The 18,557-nt window shown below is 37.3% G+C and overlaps 1 pseudogene; it reads left to right on the top strand.

Annotated features, from left to right (window-relative positions):
• LOC107598737 (hedgehog-interacting protein-like) overlaps positions 1-13,693 on the top strand; it is a 39,744-nt pseudogene extending 26,051 nt beyond the window's left edge.
• The last annotated feature ends 4,864 nt before the right edge of the window (positions 13,694-18,557 follow it).

The raw sequence follows: 18,557 nt of genomic DNA, 5'->3' as shown, positions 1-18,557 counted from the left end.
TGACTGTGCCAACACAAACACACACACACACACACACACACACACTCAGCACGTACCCCAATGAAGAAAAAATAGCTTTTTCAGGGAAAATTGATAGCAGGTTTCCTGCCAGGTCAATGGGCCGCTGGGATAGGTTTTTCACACTTTACGCAGGTTTGTAATTCATCCTCACTATCAGCCTGCCTTTTTTGTCAACAATGAGAGACAAACTGTTGCAAATAAATTGTTCCTGGAAATCCAAAGCAGTAAATGATGTCTGATGTTTTGTCATGTAATTTTGTATTTTGTAAAAAATGAAGATGTTTACTTAAGTCTGCTGGGACTTTGTGCAGGATAGATAGAGCAAGGACATTTTTAACCCCTGACTTTATGATTGTTACAGGAGCTTCAGAATTCTGCAGAGGCCTTCAGAAGACAGGTCGTGGCAAGAGAAGCCTCTTTGTCTTGGTACTGGCAGTTCCTGTGGTTCCTCACTGGTAGGCCACATCCTGGGGTTTGGCGAAGATGAATTAGGTCAGTGAGCTCTCAAAAAGCTTAATGTGTGTTCATTTCACCGCACTTTTTTGTGCTTCTGTCATAACCTTTATTTATGGTTCTGTCAAATTTTATTTAAAATCTACATTACGCAGAAGGTACGTACACTATCGTTCAAATGTTTTTATTTTTTATTATTATTGAAATAAATTAACAATTAAACTCCGCACACCTGACGACAATAGATAGGTGTGTTGGAGGCAAAGATCAACCAGGTCAAAAATCTAAAAAGCAAAAAACAACTCCCACACACTATCTACGCAAAAAATATCAAAATATTTATTGACTACGTTTCGGTCGCATGACCTTCATCAGGAATTAAAAAAAAAAAAATGAATGTTTAAAAAATTCCTGATGAAGGTCATGCGACCGAAACGTAGTCAATAAATATTTGGATATTTTTTGCATAGATAGTGTGCGGGATTTGTTTTTTTGCTTTTTATTTTTATTGAAAGAAATTAATGCTATTAAGCAAGGATGCATTAAATTGATCAAAAGTGACGGTAAAGACATTTACACAGTTACAAAAAAAATTATATTTCAAATAAATGCTGTTCTTTTGAACTTTTCATTCATCAAAGAATTCTGAAAAAAGTATCACTGTTTCCACTAACAAAATAAGCATTGATAATATTAAGAATTTTTTTTTTTCAAACACCAAATCAGCATATTAGAATGATTTCTGAAGACAGTGGAGTACACTTTTTATTTAAAAAATATTATTACAGAAAGAAGGTTATTTTGAAGAATGTTACAACTGGATTTGCTCATGCAATGAAAATCAAATGAAATTTCATTGTGTGGACAAAAACACTGGGTGTTTTAATGATTTGGGTGAGTTAATGATGACCGAATGTTAATTTTGGGTGAATTATCACGTTAAAGCATTACTCGTTTTCGCTCTCAGACACGCACAAGGGCTCTAGCTTCCTTTAAACAAATCATCACACAACTGCCGCTCTTAGCCAACACAAACCTCGGCTATAATTGGAGAGTAAGCATACCATTTCCAAATGTTAGTGTAACGTGTTTCTAACACCAACACAGTTAAGGTGGCTCAGACACAGCGCTGGTTAACTAGCAAGCCTGTGTGGTCGGTTGGGTGTTTTCCTTGCTTTGACAGGACTTACATACCTGTCTTCAACAGAGGGAATGTTTTGTTTGAGAACCTTGAATACGTTCATATGCTGGTGAATCTGCGGCTGAACAAAATTTATCCAATTGACATACATGTGTGCGAGTTCACGGTGAGAGATTCAAAGCATGTTAATGGAGTTAGTTAAAGTATTTAATAATTTCTGTATGCTCGTGGGCTTTTTACAATATGGCATAATTTAACCCGTGTGTTTCACACTTTTACGATAGATCTTGAAAATATGTCGTTCTCACCAAGCCAAGTACATTATGAAAGGCATATCATCTATTAGAAATGAGCATATGCATTCCCACATAACAACTGCCAAGTGTTTGCATTTTTAATAGATCAAATGTATCATTTCCAGAAAAAAGGGACATTACAATAGGCACAGGCAGATCTGTCAAGTCTCTAATTCAAACCAATCGCTCATGAAACTTGTTTTTGTGCTTTCTACGCTATTCAAAATCCTTTCACTGGACGTTTTTATACCATGTGAACTATATAAATTACCCTCAATTATCAGGTGAAATGTTTCAAAACTTGAGCAGAATCTATGTCTTAAATTATTCAGATCCAAACCACTTTTTGCTGAATAATTTTGCTGAAGCACAAATCCTACACTGAAAATTAAAAAAAAGACCCGAAATTTCATCACATTTTAAAGAGCAGTTCAAATGGTTTTTCAAAAAATATATTTTTTGCAGTTTGTAACGTAGCTATCCTTCAATGTAAAGAGTCTGCAAAGTTGTTAATCAAAAACGTGCATGATAAATAAAGATATTGTCTCTCAAAAGAAAGAATCGACAATGAACCGCCTTAACGAGTCGTTATATTTTCGAATCTTCTGCCTGTTACCTATATACATCACAAGATATATATCAGGCAATGACTTTGCAGGCAGCGTTTTTGCATGAAGGCACCTCATGAAACTGATTTTGGACAGGCTTCTGAGGCAGGGTAACGGTTTAATGATCTACAGACTCTGAACCGCCTTAACGAGTCGTTATATTTTCGAATCTTCTCCCTGTTTACTATATACATCACAAGATATATATCAGGCAATGACTTTGCAGGCAGCGTTTTTGCATGAAGGCACCTCATGAAACTGATTTTGGACAGGCTTCTGAGGCAGGGTAACGGTTTAATGATCTACAACAAAATAGAACAAGTTTTTGTGATAACTAAACAAATATTTAATTTCTATAATACTGATTTCTCGATAGAAATAACATCAAAAGTGCAAAAAGTTAGTCAGAAATATACATTTACACACAAACCGACCACCAAACGCAACTTTCAGACGCCATCTTTATTTTTTAGCTCAACTGTCACGGAATGGAACGCACAGGATTGTGGGATATCAAAGGCAGCAAAGGATACATCTATGCTGCCTTCAAAATTCGATCAGAAGAAGGTACCTCCGGAGACAGGAAGTAAAGCAGAATTTGGATTCGGACGTGCCTTGATGCCTTCCTGCCTTGGAATGCTGCCTCCGAAGGCAACATTTTAGAGTTTTCGGACACAGCAAACATGTCGAGAAGACGCTGTGTTTTCAGCCTCACTGGGCATTCTAACACAGTTCCCACACATGCATCTCAAATAAGTAAATAATAATAATAATGAATGCAATAAAACTGCTGTCACATCACGTAAAGTACCACAAACGTCCTGATCAAGTCGTGCTTGCGATGGAGTTTCCGGTTGTGCGACTGCATCGGTATCATCCTCGGTCTCGGGCTCGAAATTTATAAGGTAATATCGATGCCATTTCTGTAACCTTATAGTATCTTTGTTTACAAGTAACAAAGTAAAAATGTATTATGGTAATAGGCGTTTCGTTTCTGACACGCATTGTATATGGAAAGACCAATCACAACAGACTTGGCCAGCTAATGCATGTTGGCGAACACATCATAAGGGTTGTGTTTCATCAGCAGGAAATGGCTATAAAAAAGAAAATGTATCAACATTTACAGAAATTACAGTAACAAAATGGTCAATGTCCTACAATGACCCAATCAAAGTCTGATCTCAATCCAAACATTTTTCCAGTCCATAGTGAAACCTGGAGGAAATCTGCCTGGAATAATGAGCCAATATCACATTTAATAAATAAATAGAGATGGTCATTACTGCAAAAAGTGACTGAAAAAAAATTATTGAATCAGTATGCAAGCTATGAAATGCAGATATCTAAGAAACCAACTTTTGCATGTAGGATTTCAGCAAGAATTTAAAGAAATTTGCTTGAAGGTTTGAATATTTTATATACAGAGGCACTGTATACCCAGGTGATGGCAGTGCCACCCAAGTCTAATGCTATTAATTACCACAGATGTTTACATGAGTCTCATAAACAAGGCCCCTCAAACGTACTTTATTAATGTGTTCTGCCATTGCTGCATTTTTCGAAAGAACAATTCTTTCCACCGTTGATTGGAGTTGTTTAGTCTGTAGGACCTGTGGTGTTGGGTTCACTGTTTTATATATCATGTCACTTTTTGTGATCTAATTACCAAATAAAAAAGGTGATATAACATTTCTGAGTGACTAGCACTGTCAAGTGGGGTGGTCCAACATTTACATTTTTAGTATCTACATATACATCTTTTCTGCACCTTTTAACCTTTGCGTTCTTGCTAGGGATGGGCGCTTCAAAATACCTGCATTGTGTTTGGAATATGATCTGCCACCTAGCGTTTTCGGGTCGTGGAACTGTGGGGTAGGGGAGAGAACATAAAATATATCATAGAGTACCATATCATATAAAAGGTCAAATGTTTGAGATGGTACAGTAACCCTCACTGGGATGACTGTACCCATCCGAGTTTGTTTAGCAGTCTGTTAATGTAGAATAATAAATAAGCCACCCGCACACTGAAAAATACAGGTATCAATGTCCAATGTGGACAAGAGAGAGACTGTAGGATTGTTTATTGGCTAGTGGCAATAACTGAGAAGATGCCAGTAAGTGAACTATTTATAATTTGGTTTTTCTGTAATATTAAACACAAACTGACGCACATCCTCAGTTTTGCTATTCACTGGTTCAGTGTATGCAATGTTGAAATGTAAGTAAAATTTAGCCCAGAGAACAGAGTTCACCCCATGTAAGCTACCAGAAATGAGAACTTCATAGTGATACTTTTGGCAGATACAGTCTGTTCTGACAGCTGAATGACAACATCCACACATATCAGTAGAAACCAAAGAATGTTTGAAGAACACATCTCAGAAACACTTTCCTTATTGTTTTGTCACCAAAACAGATGTGGAGTTTTGGTTGAGAGTTACTTAAGTGATTTCTGAAGTGACTTTTAGTTACTCACTACATTTTAGAACCACAGACCTGAAGATATTTCAGAAAGAAAGCAAATATAACAGTGCATCTTCCATGACTTTGGATTTTGTTGGCTGAATGTGTCGAATAGGTTCTTTAGATGCACTTTTCTGTAGCGATATAAAGGTTGCAAATTCCTCTAGGCTTAAGTGTGTGCGTCAAGAACAGGATATACAAACATGTTAAAAAGTGCTCACATTCTCCTGGTCCCCATCTCTTACAAGTCTCCTTTATTTTTTGGTCTGTCCTAAATCTCTCCTGCTCACAACCGTGTTCCTCCCCTTGACAAAGACCCTTAGGGTGGTACTGAATGGCCTACAGCTACGATGCACAGTAAATTTTTTGATACAATGTAACCACAAAGAGGTGCTAACAAAAGAGAGAGATGACAAAAAAGGACAGAGGAGTCACACAGAGTGCCTTGACGAAGGCTTTTTTATACTGTTTGTTGAACACCACTAAGCCCTTCACTCCTCTACCCGTGCGCTTGCTTTCATCAAATAACTCAACTGTTTCTTACTATCAAAGCCAACAAGTTAAGCCAAGAGATATTAAACTGTCTCCTGAAGAAAAGCTCAGAGCTACTGGAGTCATTACCCATTACGCAATTCCACAGAAAACACCACAGATTTAAACAGAAATGGACCACCCATCATTCACCATGTTGTAGAAGTTCCCCACCCAATTTATGAAATATTTTGGCTTAATTATGTTTTCAACTACTAATAACTGTCTAGTACTGTTAGGTTTAACACATCTAAATCGATTCCCCAGATTCACATGCATTTACAACACTAAAAACATCTTACCAAACACTTACATTTCTCAATTCCATTGTAGATGATGTCTGCCTAGGTAGATAATGTAGAATGGGGACTGGGATCATGGCTGGCATATTGTGCCAAACAATCCTTGGATGGACAAAAAGAGAAGTTTGGCAGCTGATGCATTCAACCTCCTATTCAAGCTACAGGACTGTCTTAAACTAATAAGCTGGGGCGTTCTTTTAATTTATCAGTCTGTGTTTTATGCAAGTTGCCTCACAGAGCTGATACATTCCCACAGTGCCTGTTGACCCAGCTGTCTTTGTCAAGTGCCACGGCAGCAGGTGTTGTTTTCACGGCCACCCTGCCAGTAATACAAACTGTTTAGTAGCGCCGCTGACCCCGACGTCATTAACAGTGTTAGTCCAATCCTCTGGGGAGCGCCTCTTTCTCTCTGTTCCCTCCCTCCCTCTCTTTCTTTTTCAGTATCCATCTCCATCTTTTTCTCTCCCTCATCTTTTCGGTTTCTTTCTCTGTTTTTTTAACAACGTAACAGCCTGTCACAACAACACACAAAAAAGTGTGGATGAGAGACAAGGGAGACCTGATATGGGTGCTGAAAATGTTTGAGGGGAGCATGGGAACTCCACCCCCACTAGACCCCCCAGCACATCCTGCCACAATTCCCTTGTTACCACCCTATTCCTGCCATCAGTCACTGAAGCTGTCAGTGGTACTCAGAGGTCCAACATCTCTTTCTCTCACATAGACACTCCTAAGGCTGGTTCATACAATGTTGACAAGCACCGACATCCAACGGTTGTTGGGTTTCGTTTTTCATTTTGTTAAACCTAATGGCATTGGTTTTTACTAAATGAACATCATTTGGTCTGATATTCCAACAAACACTGACATAAAACACAAAACCCTTGTCATTGCAATCAGCTCCATAGAAACAATTCTGCATAGCTGCTGCGTGTGTGCTGGTGTAAAACAACGCACATGAAAAAGAATATTATTCAACAAGGACTTTACTGATAATTCTGAAGAGGGGTACAGCCAAACACAAGCAAATCAACATCAATAACTGGCCACAACAAACAGAAAGGGAGCAACTTTAATACAGAGACCAAATGAGGATAATTAACAAGACACAGGTGAACTGACTAAAGTAATCAAGGGGAGACAGAAACTAGAGCTGAGTCCGAAGCAGTTGACCTATCGGTAAGCCCCTCCCCTCGAAAGCAGATGAGCCAATGGCAGTCGAGTATCAGTTGCATGGGGAGCGGAACTCGGACATCTTTAGGTTTCAGTGCCATAGAGAAACATTGGAAGATCCGAAGCTTGCATCGGTTCGATGGTGTTTATGTTACAAAAATGGAAAAACAATGTGCCTAGGGTACTTGTAACACTAATTCCAGGTATCCTGAGAGGATAGGCAATGTAATTTATTTTATTCTATTTTCTAAATCCAACCAAAACAGAGCAAAATGTCCCTAAGCATTCAACCCCAATTACAATGAAGACGAAAACGTTAATTTTCTGGTTGTCATACTCTCATTAAGTTACACTTTTTATCTACTCAAGCAGAACGTTAATGTTATCTTGTGCTTCAGCAAGGTATCTCTGGCTAAAACTACCTAAAGTTTGCGTTAAAGTTAGTGAGTCCATGCTAACGTACAAACCTTAATAGCAAACTGTTCTCACGTCATGTACCGTGCAGTGAAAGTCAAAACCACATAAACGAAGGTCTATATTAGAGTGTCTCTCCATATTAATCTGGTTAAATGTAAATTAATTTAATCTTACTCTGCGGTACGTTATATGAACGGTGTTGATCCGAGATGTTGTCATTGCGATCGTGATGACCGTAATATTCTCCCGTTTGCATTGCAATCTTTATTTTTACATATTTATTTTAACATCTTTTATATATCCCTCCATGGCATATTTAAGTCACACTTGAAGGTCCATCTGTGTCCCAAATTTATCAGAAACACCTCAGAAGAAGGTTTTTACTGACAGCTGTCATTGTAAGACAGTGAGCAACTCCGTTTGTTTGTCCGAGTAAGCAACAGTAACTAAGGTCAATTGACTTGTTGCCTCGCTGCCCTATCAGGCAATGACTTTGCAGTCAGCGTTTCTGCATGAAGGCACCTCATGAAACTGATTTCTGACAGGCTTCTGAGGCAGCGTAACGGTTTAATGATCTACAACAAAATTGAACGAGTTTTGATGATAAATAAACGAATATTTAATTACTATAATACTGATTTCTCGCTAGAACTAACATCAAATGTGCAAAAAGTTGGTCAGAAATATACATTTACACACAAACTTACCACCAAACGCAACTTTCAGACGGCATCTTTATTTTTTAGCTCAACTGTCACGGAATGGAACGTACAGGATTGTGGGATATCAAAGGAAGCGAAGGATACATCTATGCTGCCTTCAAAAATCGATCAGATGAAGGTATCTCATGAGATAGGATGTGAAGCTAACTTTGGATTCTGACGTGCCTTGATGCCTTCCTACCTTGGAATGCGTCCTCTGAAGGCAGCATTTTAGAGCTTTCAGACACAGCATAGGTCAAAAGACCAAAAATAAACAGGAGAACAGGAACCGAAAGAAACACAAAAGTCCATAATTATGACAGGTGGAAGGAAGAAACAAGGCTGTCAATCACAATTTAATTGTTTTTAGTCAATGTGTTAAAGCAATCAGAAAAAAAACAATGTTTTGCTGCTGGACTGCTGAAACTGAAAAATATATTATAAAGCTATATGTATATAATATTTATTTAATCCATATTTTATATATCTCAATAGTCACAATCAAACGGAAGTAGTGACAGATCTTTTCTTCTGCATTATATGACATACATCAGAGCTGAGACTTGGTTCTGTCCATCAGTTGTTGATTGGATGGAGGCTGATTGTCCGAATGCAAGCTTGTCGATTGTAAGAAAGAGGAAGGGTTTAAGCAGACTAAGTGATTGGAAAAGTCCAATAGATACAAGGAAAATTACAAGGAATTACGATTTATTTTTAAAATACAGGAGTCAATAAAAGACACATGCAAAAACGAATTGTTCATAATAAGAGCAATGATATGCATTTAAGAAATTAGAAGGTAACTGGATACAGTTAAATTTGCCTTTAGACCAGTAGATTGGTAATGAGATGATGTGAAATGGCAACTGAAGTGATGATATTTATCAGTTATGTGTTAGCCTTTAGCAAACTGGGGTGACGTATTTAAAATCTTAAGCTCTCAGTCCAGACCATTAAAGGTGGAGGGAGTCATTTCTGCACCGAATGCTGCATGAGGTTGCCCACACTATGTACACTCTTAATAAAAGTCAAGCTTAAAATGGCTTACTGCTTACTTATTAGTCTGCACAGTAAACTTAAGTATTTTAACATAGGAAAAATGACACACTTCTGCTTTAAATGCTCAGATTCCACCTCCATTCTTTCCACAACCCTCATCGTTAAGCACAGAATCATTGGCCACCTAACTTTCCCATACGCCACCTCTAGTGAGATACACAGGATGTGAACTCACCAAGAGCTCTCCAGCCTGTTTCCCATACAGTCACTGCTTCACTGGAGTCCAATTACAGTGTGTTTGTGTGTGTGCTGGCCTGTTGGGTATGTCAACAGCCCTGCTGCTCACTAATAGACAGCCTTGAAGAGATTTGCCTGGCTCATTAAGCAGTGTGTTTAGCTGAGTGAGGCATAAGAATGTTTGGAGAGCTGAACTTCAGGACAGGTTCATCACAAACCACTTAGTTTGACACTGAGGTTTTGCATTTGAAATCCATTACGCACAAAAGCATTATTGTTTCCAGACCTTGCCATACAGAGCTCAAATTTTGATGTGTTATTGTAGGTATTAACACAAACTGTTCATAGTGCAGGAAATTCCCACACATTGAATATAGTTGTAATGCATTGTAAAGATGTAGGTGTGAATTAAGTAATTCACAAACATGAATTAATCACATCAATAATTCTGTCTTTCTGTGTCTATTCATATAAAGTAGCATCTTTTTCACATTTACTGAACTTTTGCAATAGATGAACTGCCAGATGAAACCTAAATAAATTTGTTGCTTTAAACCCTGTAAATAATAAGCTGCGTTATAACATATAACATAAACACTAATTTCACTGTACAATACATTTTTCACGTTACTTTTTTAAAGACTATCTTGAATATTTACTTATACAATGAACAACCCGATTAAGTAATTGCCATTGGTTTATTTTGTGTAAAGTGTCTGTGAAACAGCAGTATATAAAAAGATCAGCATATGATTGCATCCCACAAACAAGTGACTGTAAATAAATAAAATACAGTATTTTTACAGTAATAAAATGTACTGGGTAACAGTCGAGGTAACAGTTGAGAAAGTCTCTGTTTGAGACATTCAAGAAAATAGATGTCTTTGTGTAGGGCTGCACCAAGGTTAAAATTCTGCTTGATACTAATAAGCGGATAGTAATTTTTATTTTATATCCAATATCTGATAAATGGCTGATATTAATATTTAAATGGAAAAATAAAACACAAAAAAACTCAAATCAGTACAAGTAAATTTAGGCATCACATATAATGTACTCAGTGCACTTACAGTATTAAAAATGCATTTGCTTGCAGTTTTAATATTAAAGAAACATAAAAGATCTCTAATATTGCTATGTTGCTGATATATTGTGCATCTTTATCTTTGCGAATAAAGTAAGTCTCCACTCCATTGCTGCATCTAATTTTGGATGCTGCTTCCTCCGGAGGTCGTATTTATCGCCCACATATGTCATCAAGGCAGTCTCATTTAAAGGTCCCATATTGTCAAAACTAAAATTTCCTGGCTTTTTTCATGATAACTGAGGTCTAGGTGCTATGTAACTACCATATAAGTTTCAAAACAATCAGTCCACAGTAAAATTCACACAGCCTCCTTAAAGTAGCTGTGATTTTTCACGAACCATTGTGACTTCCATAAAAAGTTGACGTCAGAACTACACAGTCACCGCCTTCAGTCACCACCCCGAGCACCGCCCACAGTCCCACTCTCCTTTTGCCAAACCCCCAGACAACATCGCGTCCATGCCATTGCTGAGCAACAACAACATGGAAACAGGACGAAAAGGTTAACTTTAACCACGAAACCAGATCGGCCGACCTGTAACGTTACACTCTCACTCAAAGGATGGACAACCTGACAGGATTGTTACTATGAGGTGGATCACATCTAATGTGTATAGTAAAAACAAACTCACCGTGTCTATCTAGTCATGATGAAGATGTATATACATTTCAATTTCAGCAGGCAACTATTTTTACAGCTACATTATTGTTCTAGCCACAATTAATCACAACAATTTATATACAATTACAAATGATTATATATAAATCGTCAGTTTGTTGCTTTACACACATGCACACAGACATTATTTCATACACGACATAATTGTGAGATGCAAGATACATATGGCAAGAAATCTGTAGACGTGCCCATTACAACAAATGACAATACTTTATTGAACCTTTTCTGATAAGTGTGCGCTGCAAACGCGAGCATTTTTGATGATCGTTTCTGTCCAGTCTACTCGTTTTATCGCGTTTAACCACAGCTGTCGTCGGTTTTTTGTCTGGCAGTGGCAGCAGATATGCGATAAAATTTCTAATTTGACGCTGTATTACGTTGATTCTGGCACCCAACATCACAACAAGATAATATTTTAAGCTCCTTATGTAGCCGAACCTGCACTGGTTTGAATGGGCCGCCTCCAGTTTCCACTTTGTTTTGCTACCTCCAGCTAGCGCTGTGACGTCGGCTGACCCTAGTTACCTGTGGTTGGCCTGGCCATGCATCACTCAGAAAACAACAGGCCAATCAGAAGAGAGGCTCATGAATATTAATTAGACAGGCCAAAATCAACCTGTTCTCAGCAGAGCTCCTGAGAAAGGAGCTGTAAAAATATATTGAAATGGTTTTTGGTACTCATACCGCAAATATATATTCTTAAGGACATCAAAACCTAAAATAAAACTCCAAAAAGGTGTAAAATATGGGACCTTTAAGAAAAGTAACTATTAGATTGCAAAGAATATACACCTCACAAGGAATAACAGTCAACTATATTACGGTTACTTTTCTTGAATAAGACATCAACAAATGCGACCTCCGGAGGATGCAGCCTCTAAAATGAGATACAGCTCATATTTCAAAAGTTAGCGTGACCATCTCATGATAGAATGGCTCTTTGTCTGTAAACAAGTTTTCCAAATGTAAGTTTGTTTATGAAATACTTGCCTGATTAATACACTTTTGCATGTTTGACAAGTGTTTAGTTTGTGATCTGGAAGGGAAAATATGTCTGAGTGTATGGTGAGAAAAGCAGACCTTTAGTTGAACAATGCTCTGTGACTCATGCAGGCCACAGGTCCCTAAAGAGTGCAGACGGCCAGTAGAGGATCCGGAGATGCTAAGCACCGCTTGCTCCCGTGAATGCAAGAATGGCCACTGTACACCAACTGGCAAGTGCTGCTGCAGTTCTGGCTGGGAGGGCCCCTTCTGCTTACTAGGTACAGAGCTAATCAGAGCACTTTATCTGTCTTTGATTTCAAAGTTGTGCAAACTTCCAACCTTTTTCAATGGCTTTTCAACGTATTTCTCTTTGTCATTTGCAGCCAAATGTGAACCGGCCTGTCGCAACGGCGGGGTCTGCGTGGAGCCCAACAAGTGTCTCTGCAAGGAGGGATTCTCTGGCAGCCAGTGCGAGAAAGGAGATCGAGGGACACGAGGGGACGGTGAGAAAGACAGCATCCTGGAACACATCATTGACATGACGTCTTACCTGCTGGACCTCACCAGTTATATTGTATAAAAAGCAGGGCAGGATGATAACACGCTCTTCACCGGTTGGCAGACTAAACGTTACGGAGGCCTTTCAAGAGTTTGCCTTCAGGACACCATCCCCAATCTCCAACTGCCCCTCATCTGATCCTCTCCCACCACTGTTTCATAAGCCACAGGCTTTGATCTCCATGCTCCCCTACACCATCTGCACTCCCACCCCTATGCACAAATACACACGGAAAACAATAACAGGGTGGCCAATGGAACCTCAACGCGCATAGCTGAAGGGGTCGCATGTTGGAGGTCCCACGCAGGGCTCCCCGGTTTTTACTGCTGGTATGGTGTGTAAAGTCTGGTCCACTTTAAAGTCAAGTGTCCCTGCAAGTGGACTCACAAAGCACTGGAAGCCCCACATGAGACCAACTCATGTTCGGTCCAATCCCAACATGGGCACCAGTTTGTACTACAGGACTAATTGGGATTTTAGGGAGTCAAGAATAACAACTCTCCTTTAGGAAAGTCAGATGGACAGTCTACCAAACTGAACTGCACCATAAAGAAAATCACTGCCATGGATTCACAGGTTGTTTGAAGAACGGAGAGGAAGTAGCTGTCAATACAGCCGCAAAACCATACAACAGACTTAGTCTTGTTCAGCGGGTCTGTGTATAACTGGAGAATCATTATGATGGGACTTGATGCCAGTTTACATGCAGTTTAGAAACAGATCTGTTAAAATGTCATCCATGATCACTGAGGATCCTGCAGAGTCAAGCTGAATATTGGTTGTATCCCATTGATGTTTCATTTAGATTAAAACATCAAGTGAAATGTAAGTCTATAAGAATGTTTGGACAGTCACTTTGATTACGTTCATTTAATACATTAGTTGGAGATGACTGGTTTGCGGAGAAACTACCCTAAAGAGGTAACTGCTCTGGTTTAAGTTGCAGTATCAGCTATATCATTTTCCTACAGTTGTTCATGACCATGCACGCTGCTTTCGTTGCAAATTGTATATCTTATCATATTTTAAAATGTTCATATATCTTTTTTTCTGTGTGATATCAAGCACAGAAGCTTTTTTTCATATGGAAAGCCCTCTTAAGGTGATTTTAGCAAATAATAGTCTTTTTACAGATTATTTGACTGTCACAATGGGAAGCTTCATGTAATGTTCTCCATATTTTTTTTTCTAAACACCAAACCATATTCAGTTTTGTCATATACAAAAGGGAACAAGACTGGTGACTGGTGTACATTTCATATAGTACTGTACTGAGATACGTACTACTTAGATTTGACATTGTTTTAATAGAGGAGGGTTTATTTTTTTAAGGAATAATATATGTGAGAGGAGCAGTTTTGCATTAAGCCTGTAAATTCATTTTACGTACTTTACTAAATACTTACATGGTTCTGACAATACCACATCTATAAAAGTCTAATTTAAAGCTATAACATTGTTCTCTTACTACAAGAGTGCTTTAAAAAAATAGATCATTCCTTCCGACTATGTGATGTTTCTGTAATACGAGGCTGAAGCTATCATTTTAGGCAGTTTTTTTTTCTGACTAGAAGAGGATGTTAAATACAGTCTATGATTTTATCAAAACCCCATAGTATCCCTCCAAAAACTGATGCTTTATAGAGAAAACTGTTGTTGGTTGAACGCTATCCAGTAGATGAATGATCAAAATGCACTATAACTCCAAATATAATTTTTCCCATACTTCATCATAGTTCCTCATCAGATCTTTTTTTCTTCTTCTTCTTTTTTTTCTCATATGATTCAAACTAGTCTAAAATGGGACCACATTCTATTCAGCTTTAGAAATTTGTAATCAGAGCGGTCATAAATATTACACAGCTTTCATTGAGCCTGTTTTCGATGTGATTCTTTTCATTGAAAAGTTACAGTCCCCTCTGAAATATTCAGGTGTTTTTGATGTTTTTAGTATAATCACTTATTCCTCCCAAAGACAAGTATATCAACAACAACCCCCACTTGTTTATGACTTTCCAGTGCATTTTAACATTGTTACAGGTAAGGAATCCATGCTGTAAATCTACTCTATAATTTTAGCACTTAATGTGAAACCTGCATTGGAGCTGCTGGGAAGGTGTCATGTGAATAGAGTAACCCTGATTCTTTTATTATTTAAGTAGTTACGCTTTAAAGTTATTTAAGTTGTCTACAATGTTTTTACTGTTGTATGTGAAGAAATCATTTATTGTAAATAACTAGGTTTATCTTGGGTTCTTCTCAGAAATATCAATGTTTATTAAAGTGTATAGCATGTTTGAGAACTTATTGAACGACTACTTTTTTATCTCAAAAATTTGATCTGATATGTGATGTAACTCACCATGGGTGTTTTTCATAAATGTTTTACTACATGAATCTTTATTAGTTTGCGGAGAAACTACCCTAAAGAGGTAACTGCTCTGGTTTAAGTTGCAGTATCAGCTATATCATTTTCCTACAGTTGTTCATGACCATGCACGCTGCTTTCGTTGCAAATTGTATATCTTATCATATTTTAAAATGTTCATATATCTTTTTTTCTGTGTGATATCAAGCACAGAAGCTTTTTTTCATATGGAAAGCCCTCTTAAGGTGATTTTAGCAAATAATAGTCTTTTTACAGATTATTTGACTGTCACAATGGGAAGCTTCATGTAATGTTCTCCATATTTTTTTTTCTAAACACCAAACCATATTCAGTTTTGTCATATACAAAAGGGAACAAGACTGGTGACTGGTGTACATTTCATATAGTACTGTACTGAGATACGTACTACTTAGATTTGACATTGTTTTAATAGAGGAGGGTTTATTTTTTTAAGGAATAATATATGTGAGAGGAGCAGTTTTGCATTAAGCCTGTAAATTCATTTTACGTACTTTACTAAATACTTACATGGTTCTGACAATACCACATCTATAAAAGTCTAATTTAAAGCTATAACATTGTTCTCTTACTACAAGAGTGCTTTAAAAAAATAGATCATTCCTTCCGACTATGTGATGTTTCTGTAATACGAGGCTGAAGCTATCATTTTAGGCAGTTTTTTTTTCTGACTAGAAGAGGATGTTAAATACAGTCTATGATTTTATCAAAACCCCATAGTATCCCTCCAAAAACTGATGCTTTATAGAGAAAACTGTTGTTGGTTGAACGCTATCCAGTAGATGAATGATCAAAATGCACTATAACTCCAAATATAATTTTTCCCATACTTCATCATAGTTCCTCATCAGATCTTTTTTTCTTCTTCTTCTTTTTTTTCTCATATGATTCAAACTAGTCTAAAATGGGACCACATTCTATTCAGCTTTAGAAATTTGTAATCAGAGCGGTCATAAATATTACACAGCTTTCATTGAGCCTGTTTTCGATGTGATTCTTTTCATTGAAAAGTTACAGTCCCCTCTGAAATATTCAGGTGTTTTTGATGTTTTTAGTATAATCACTTATTCCTCCCAAAGACAAGTATATCAACAACAACCCCCACTTGTTTATGACTTTCCAGTGCATTTTAACATTGTTACAGGTAAGGAATCCATGCTGTAAATCTACTCTATAATTTTAGCACTTAATGTGAAACCTGCATTGGAGCTGCTGGGAAGGTGTCATGTGAATAGAGTAACCCTGATTCTTTTATTATTTAAGTAGTTACGCTTTAAAGTTATTTAAGTTGTCTACAATGTTTTTACTGTTGTATGTGAAGAAATCATTTATTGTAAATAACTAGGTTTATCTTGGGTTCTTCTCAGAAATATCAATGTTTATTAAAGTGTATAGCATGTTTGAGAACTTATTGAACGACTACTTTTTTATCTCAAAAATTTGATCTGATATGTGATGTAACTCACCATGGGTGTTTTTCATAAATGTTTTATTATTTAAGTTGTCTACAATGTTTTTACTGTTGTATGTGAAGAAATCATTTATTGTAAATAACTAGGTTTATCTTGGGTTCTTCTCAGAAATATCAATGTTTATTAAAGTGTATAGCATGTTTGAGAACTTATTGAACGACTACTTTTTTATCTCAAAAATTTGATCTGATATGTGATGTAACTCACCATGGGTGTTTTTCATAAATGTTTTACTACATGAATCTTTATTATATGAGTTTATAGTGTCTATATAGTTTCACAAGCATGCATATTCTTTGTTTTCTCCTGCTAAACTAAGGAAACAAATGATTTTGCCGTTAAAACAAGGTATTAGATTTTACATTAAATTCATTAAGTGCTGGGAAGTGTCTAATTTCTTGTGCATCACCATCCAAATGTTCATTTTCTTCTGCCATCAAGGTAGAGTGGAGAGAAAGGTGCACTGAGAGGTTGCCAAAGAGGTCAACATTGCTCAGTCACTTATAAGTCACTTTTGTCGCTATCCGCTCAGATGAAAGTACCATATTTAAATAAGGATGTTACATGGTACACTCTTAAAAATATAAGTGCTGGGAAGTGTCTAATTTCTTGTGCATCACCATCCAAATGTCCATTTTCTTCTGCCATCAAGGTAGAGTGGAGAGAAAGGTGCACTGAGAGGTTGCCAAAGAGGTCAACATTGCTCAGTCACTTATAAGTCACTTTTGTCGCTATCCGCTCAGATGAAAGTACCATATTTAAATAAGGATGTTACATGGTACACTCTTAAAAATAAAGGTGCATCAAAAGGTTCTTCAAGCGATGCCATAGAAGAACCATTTTTGGTTCCACAAAGAACCATTCAGTCAAAGCTTCTTTAAAGAACCATCTCTTTCTTGCGTTTTTGTAATCTGAAGAACCTTATTTCGCCACAAAGAACCTTTTGGGAAACAGAAAGGTTCTTCAGATGTTAAAGGTTCTTTATGGAACCATTTAGACAAAAAGGTTCTTCTATGGCATCGTGAAGCACCTTTATTTTTAAGAGTGTATGCCCACAACAACAACAAAAAACGTTCGCTTTGAAAATCCCGTTCAGTGCCGTCATCTGCAAATCTTTTCTGGAAACTTAACAAACAGAGCGGTGTAGGTTGATAGCGTTATTAAATTCCATCTCCAGACATCAGTCAGGTTGAGTGGTCGTTATAATAATGAATGAGGACCACCCACATCACCGTAGTCACCCCAATGTATTTAGAGTAACGCAATACTAAGTTGTCTGTGCGTTGTTCGGAGCCAATCATAATTGTGTTGGGGGAACAGGGCCGATAGGGGTGTATTTGAGTTTATATACTATCTGTGGCATGAATCATTACTTTTCGTTTGGAATGGTTTTCTTTCTCTTCCCCAAAGGGCCTTTGCCTGGCTATACTTCATAAACAGTGTAACACAGCACTCAGCATAAACATGACGAGTCTGTATACTAAATATTTGTGAAACTCTGATGGTTGGAAAACTCGCTTATAATATCATATACACAGAATAAAGACTTATCGGGCAGATAATGGGTTTAGATAAGAGAATGACAAGAGATGGGAACATACTACTTTATATATATATATATATATATATATATATATACTGTGTATGTGGATGTATGTATATCAATGAACTTCCACGAACACCGTACTTAATCTATTAAACAGAACACACATCTACTTTTATCACACCCGCGCTTTAGCAGAGCATTCAATTACCTCATATATTTATGTGACTGAGTCAGTGAAGACTACTGCTGAAGTATGTGTGGTCATGACTGAGGAAGTCTGAGTCCCTCAGAGCCTCACTGATGAAGCTATGCATCATAACACACCCTCAAAATTAGAGCAAACATGCAACGGTAGTCTTCCTTAAATCACCTCCTTAGTTCAACCAAAATGAAAATTCTGTCATCATCAATTACTTACGTCATTCCAAATTCAGTAGTACGATCACTTATGATGAACAGAGCAAAATAATTTACT

The sequence above is a fragment of the Sinocyclocheilus grahami genome, unplaced genomic scaffold (assembly GCF_001515645.1).
Source record: "Sinocyclocheilus grahami isolate Dianchi unplaced genomic scaffold, SAMN03320097.WGS_v1.1 scaffold255.1, whole genome shotgun sequence".
In the NCBI taxonomy this organism is placed as follows: domain Eukaryota; kingdom Metazoa; phylum Chordata; class Actinopteri; order Cypriniformes; family Cyprinidae; genus Sinocyclocheilus; species Sinocyclocheilus grahami.
Note: the sequence above shows the minus strand (reverse complement) of the source record. Positions and strands in the feature narration are given on the sequence as shown.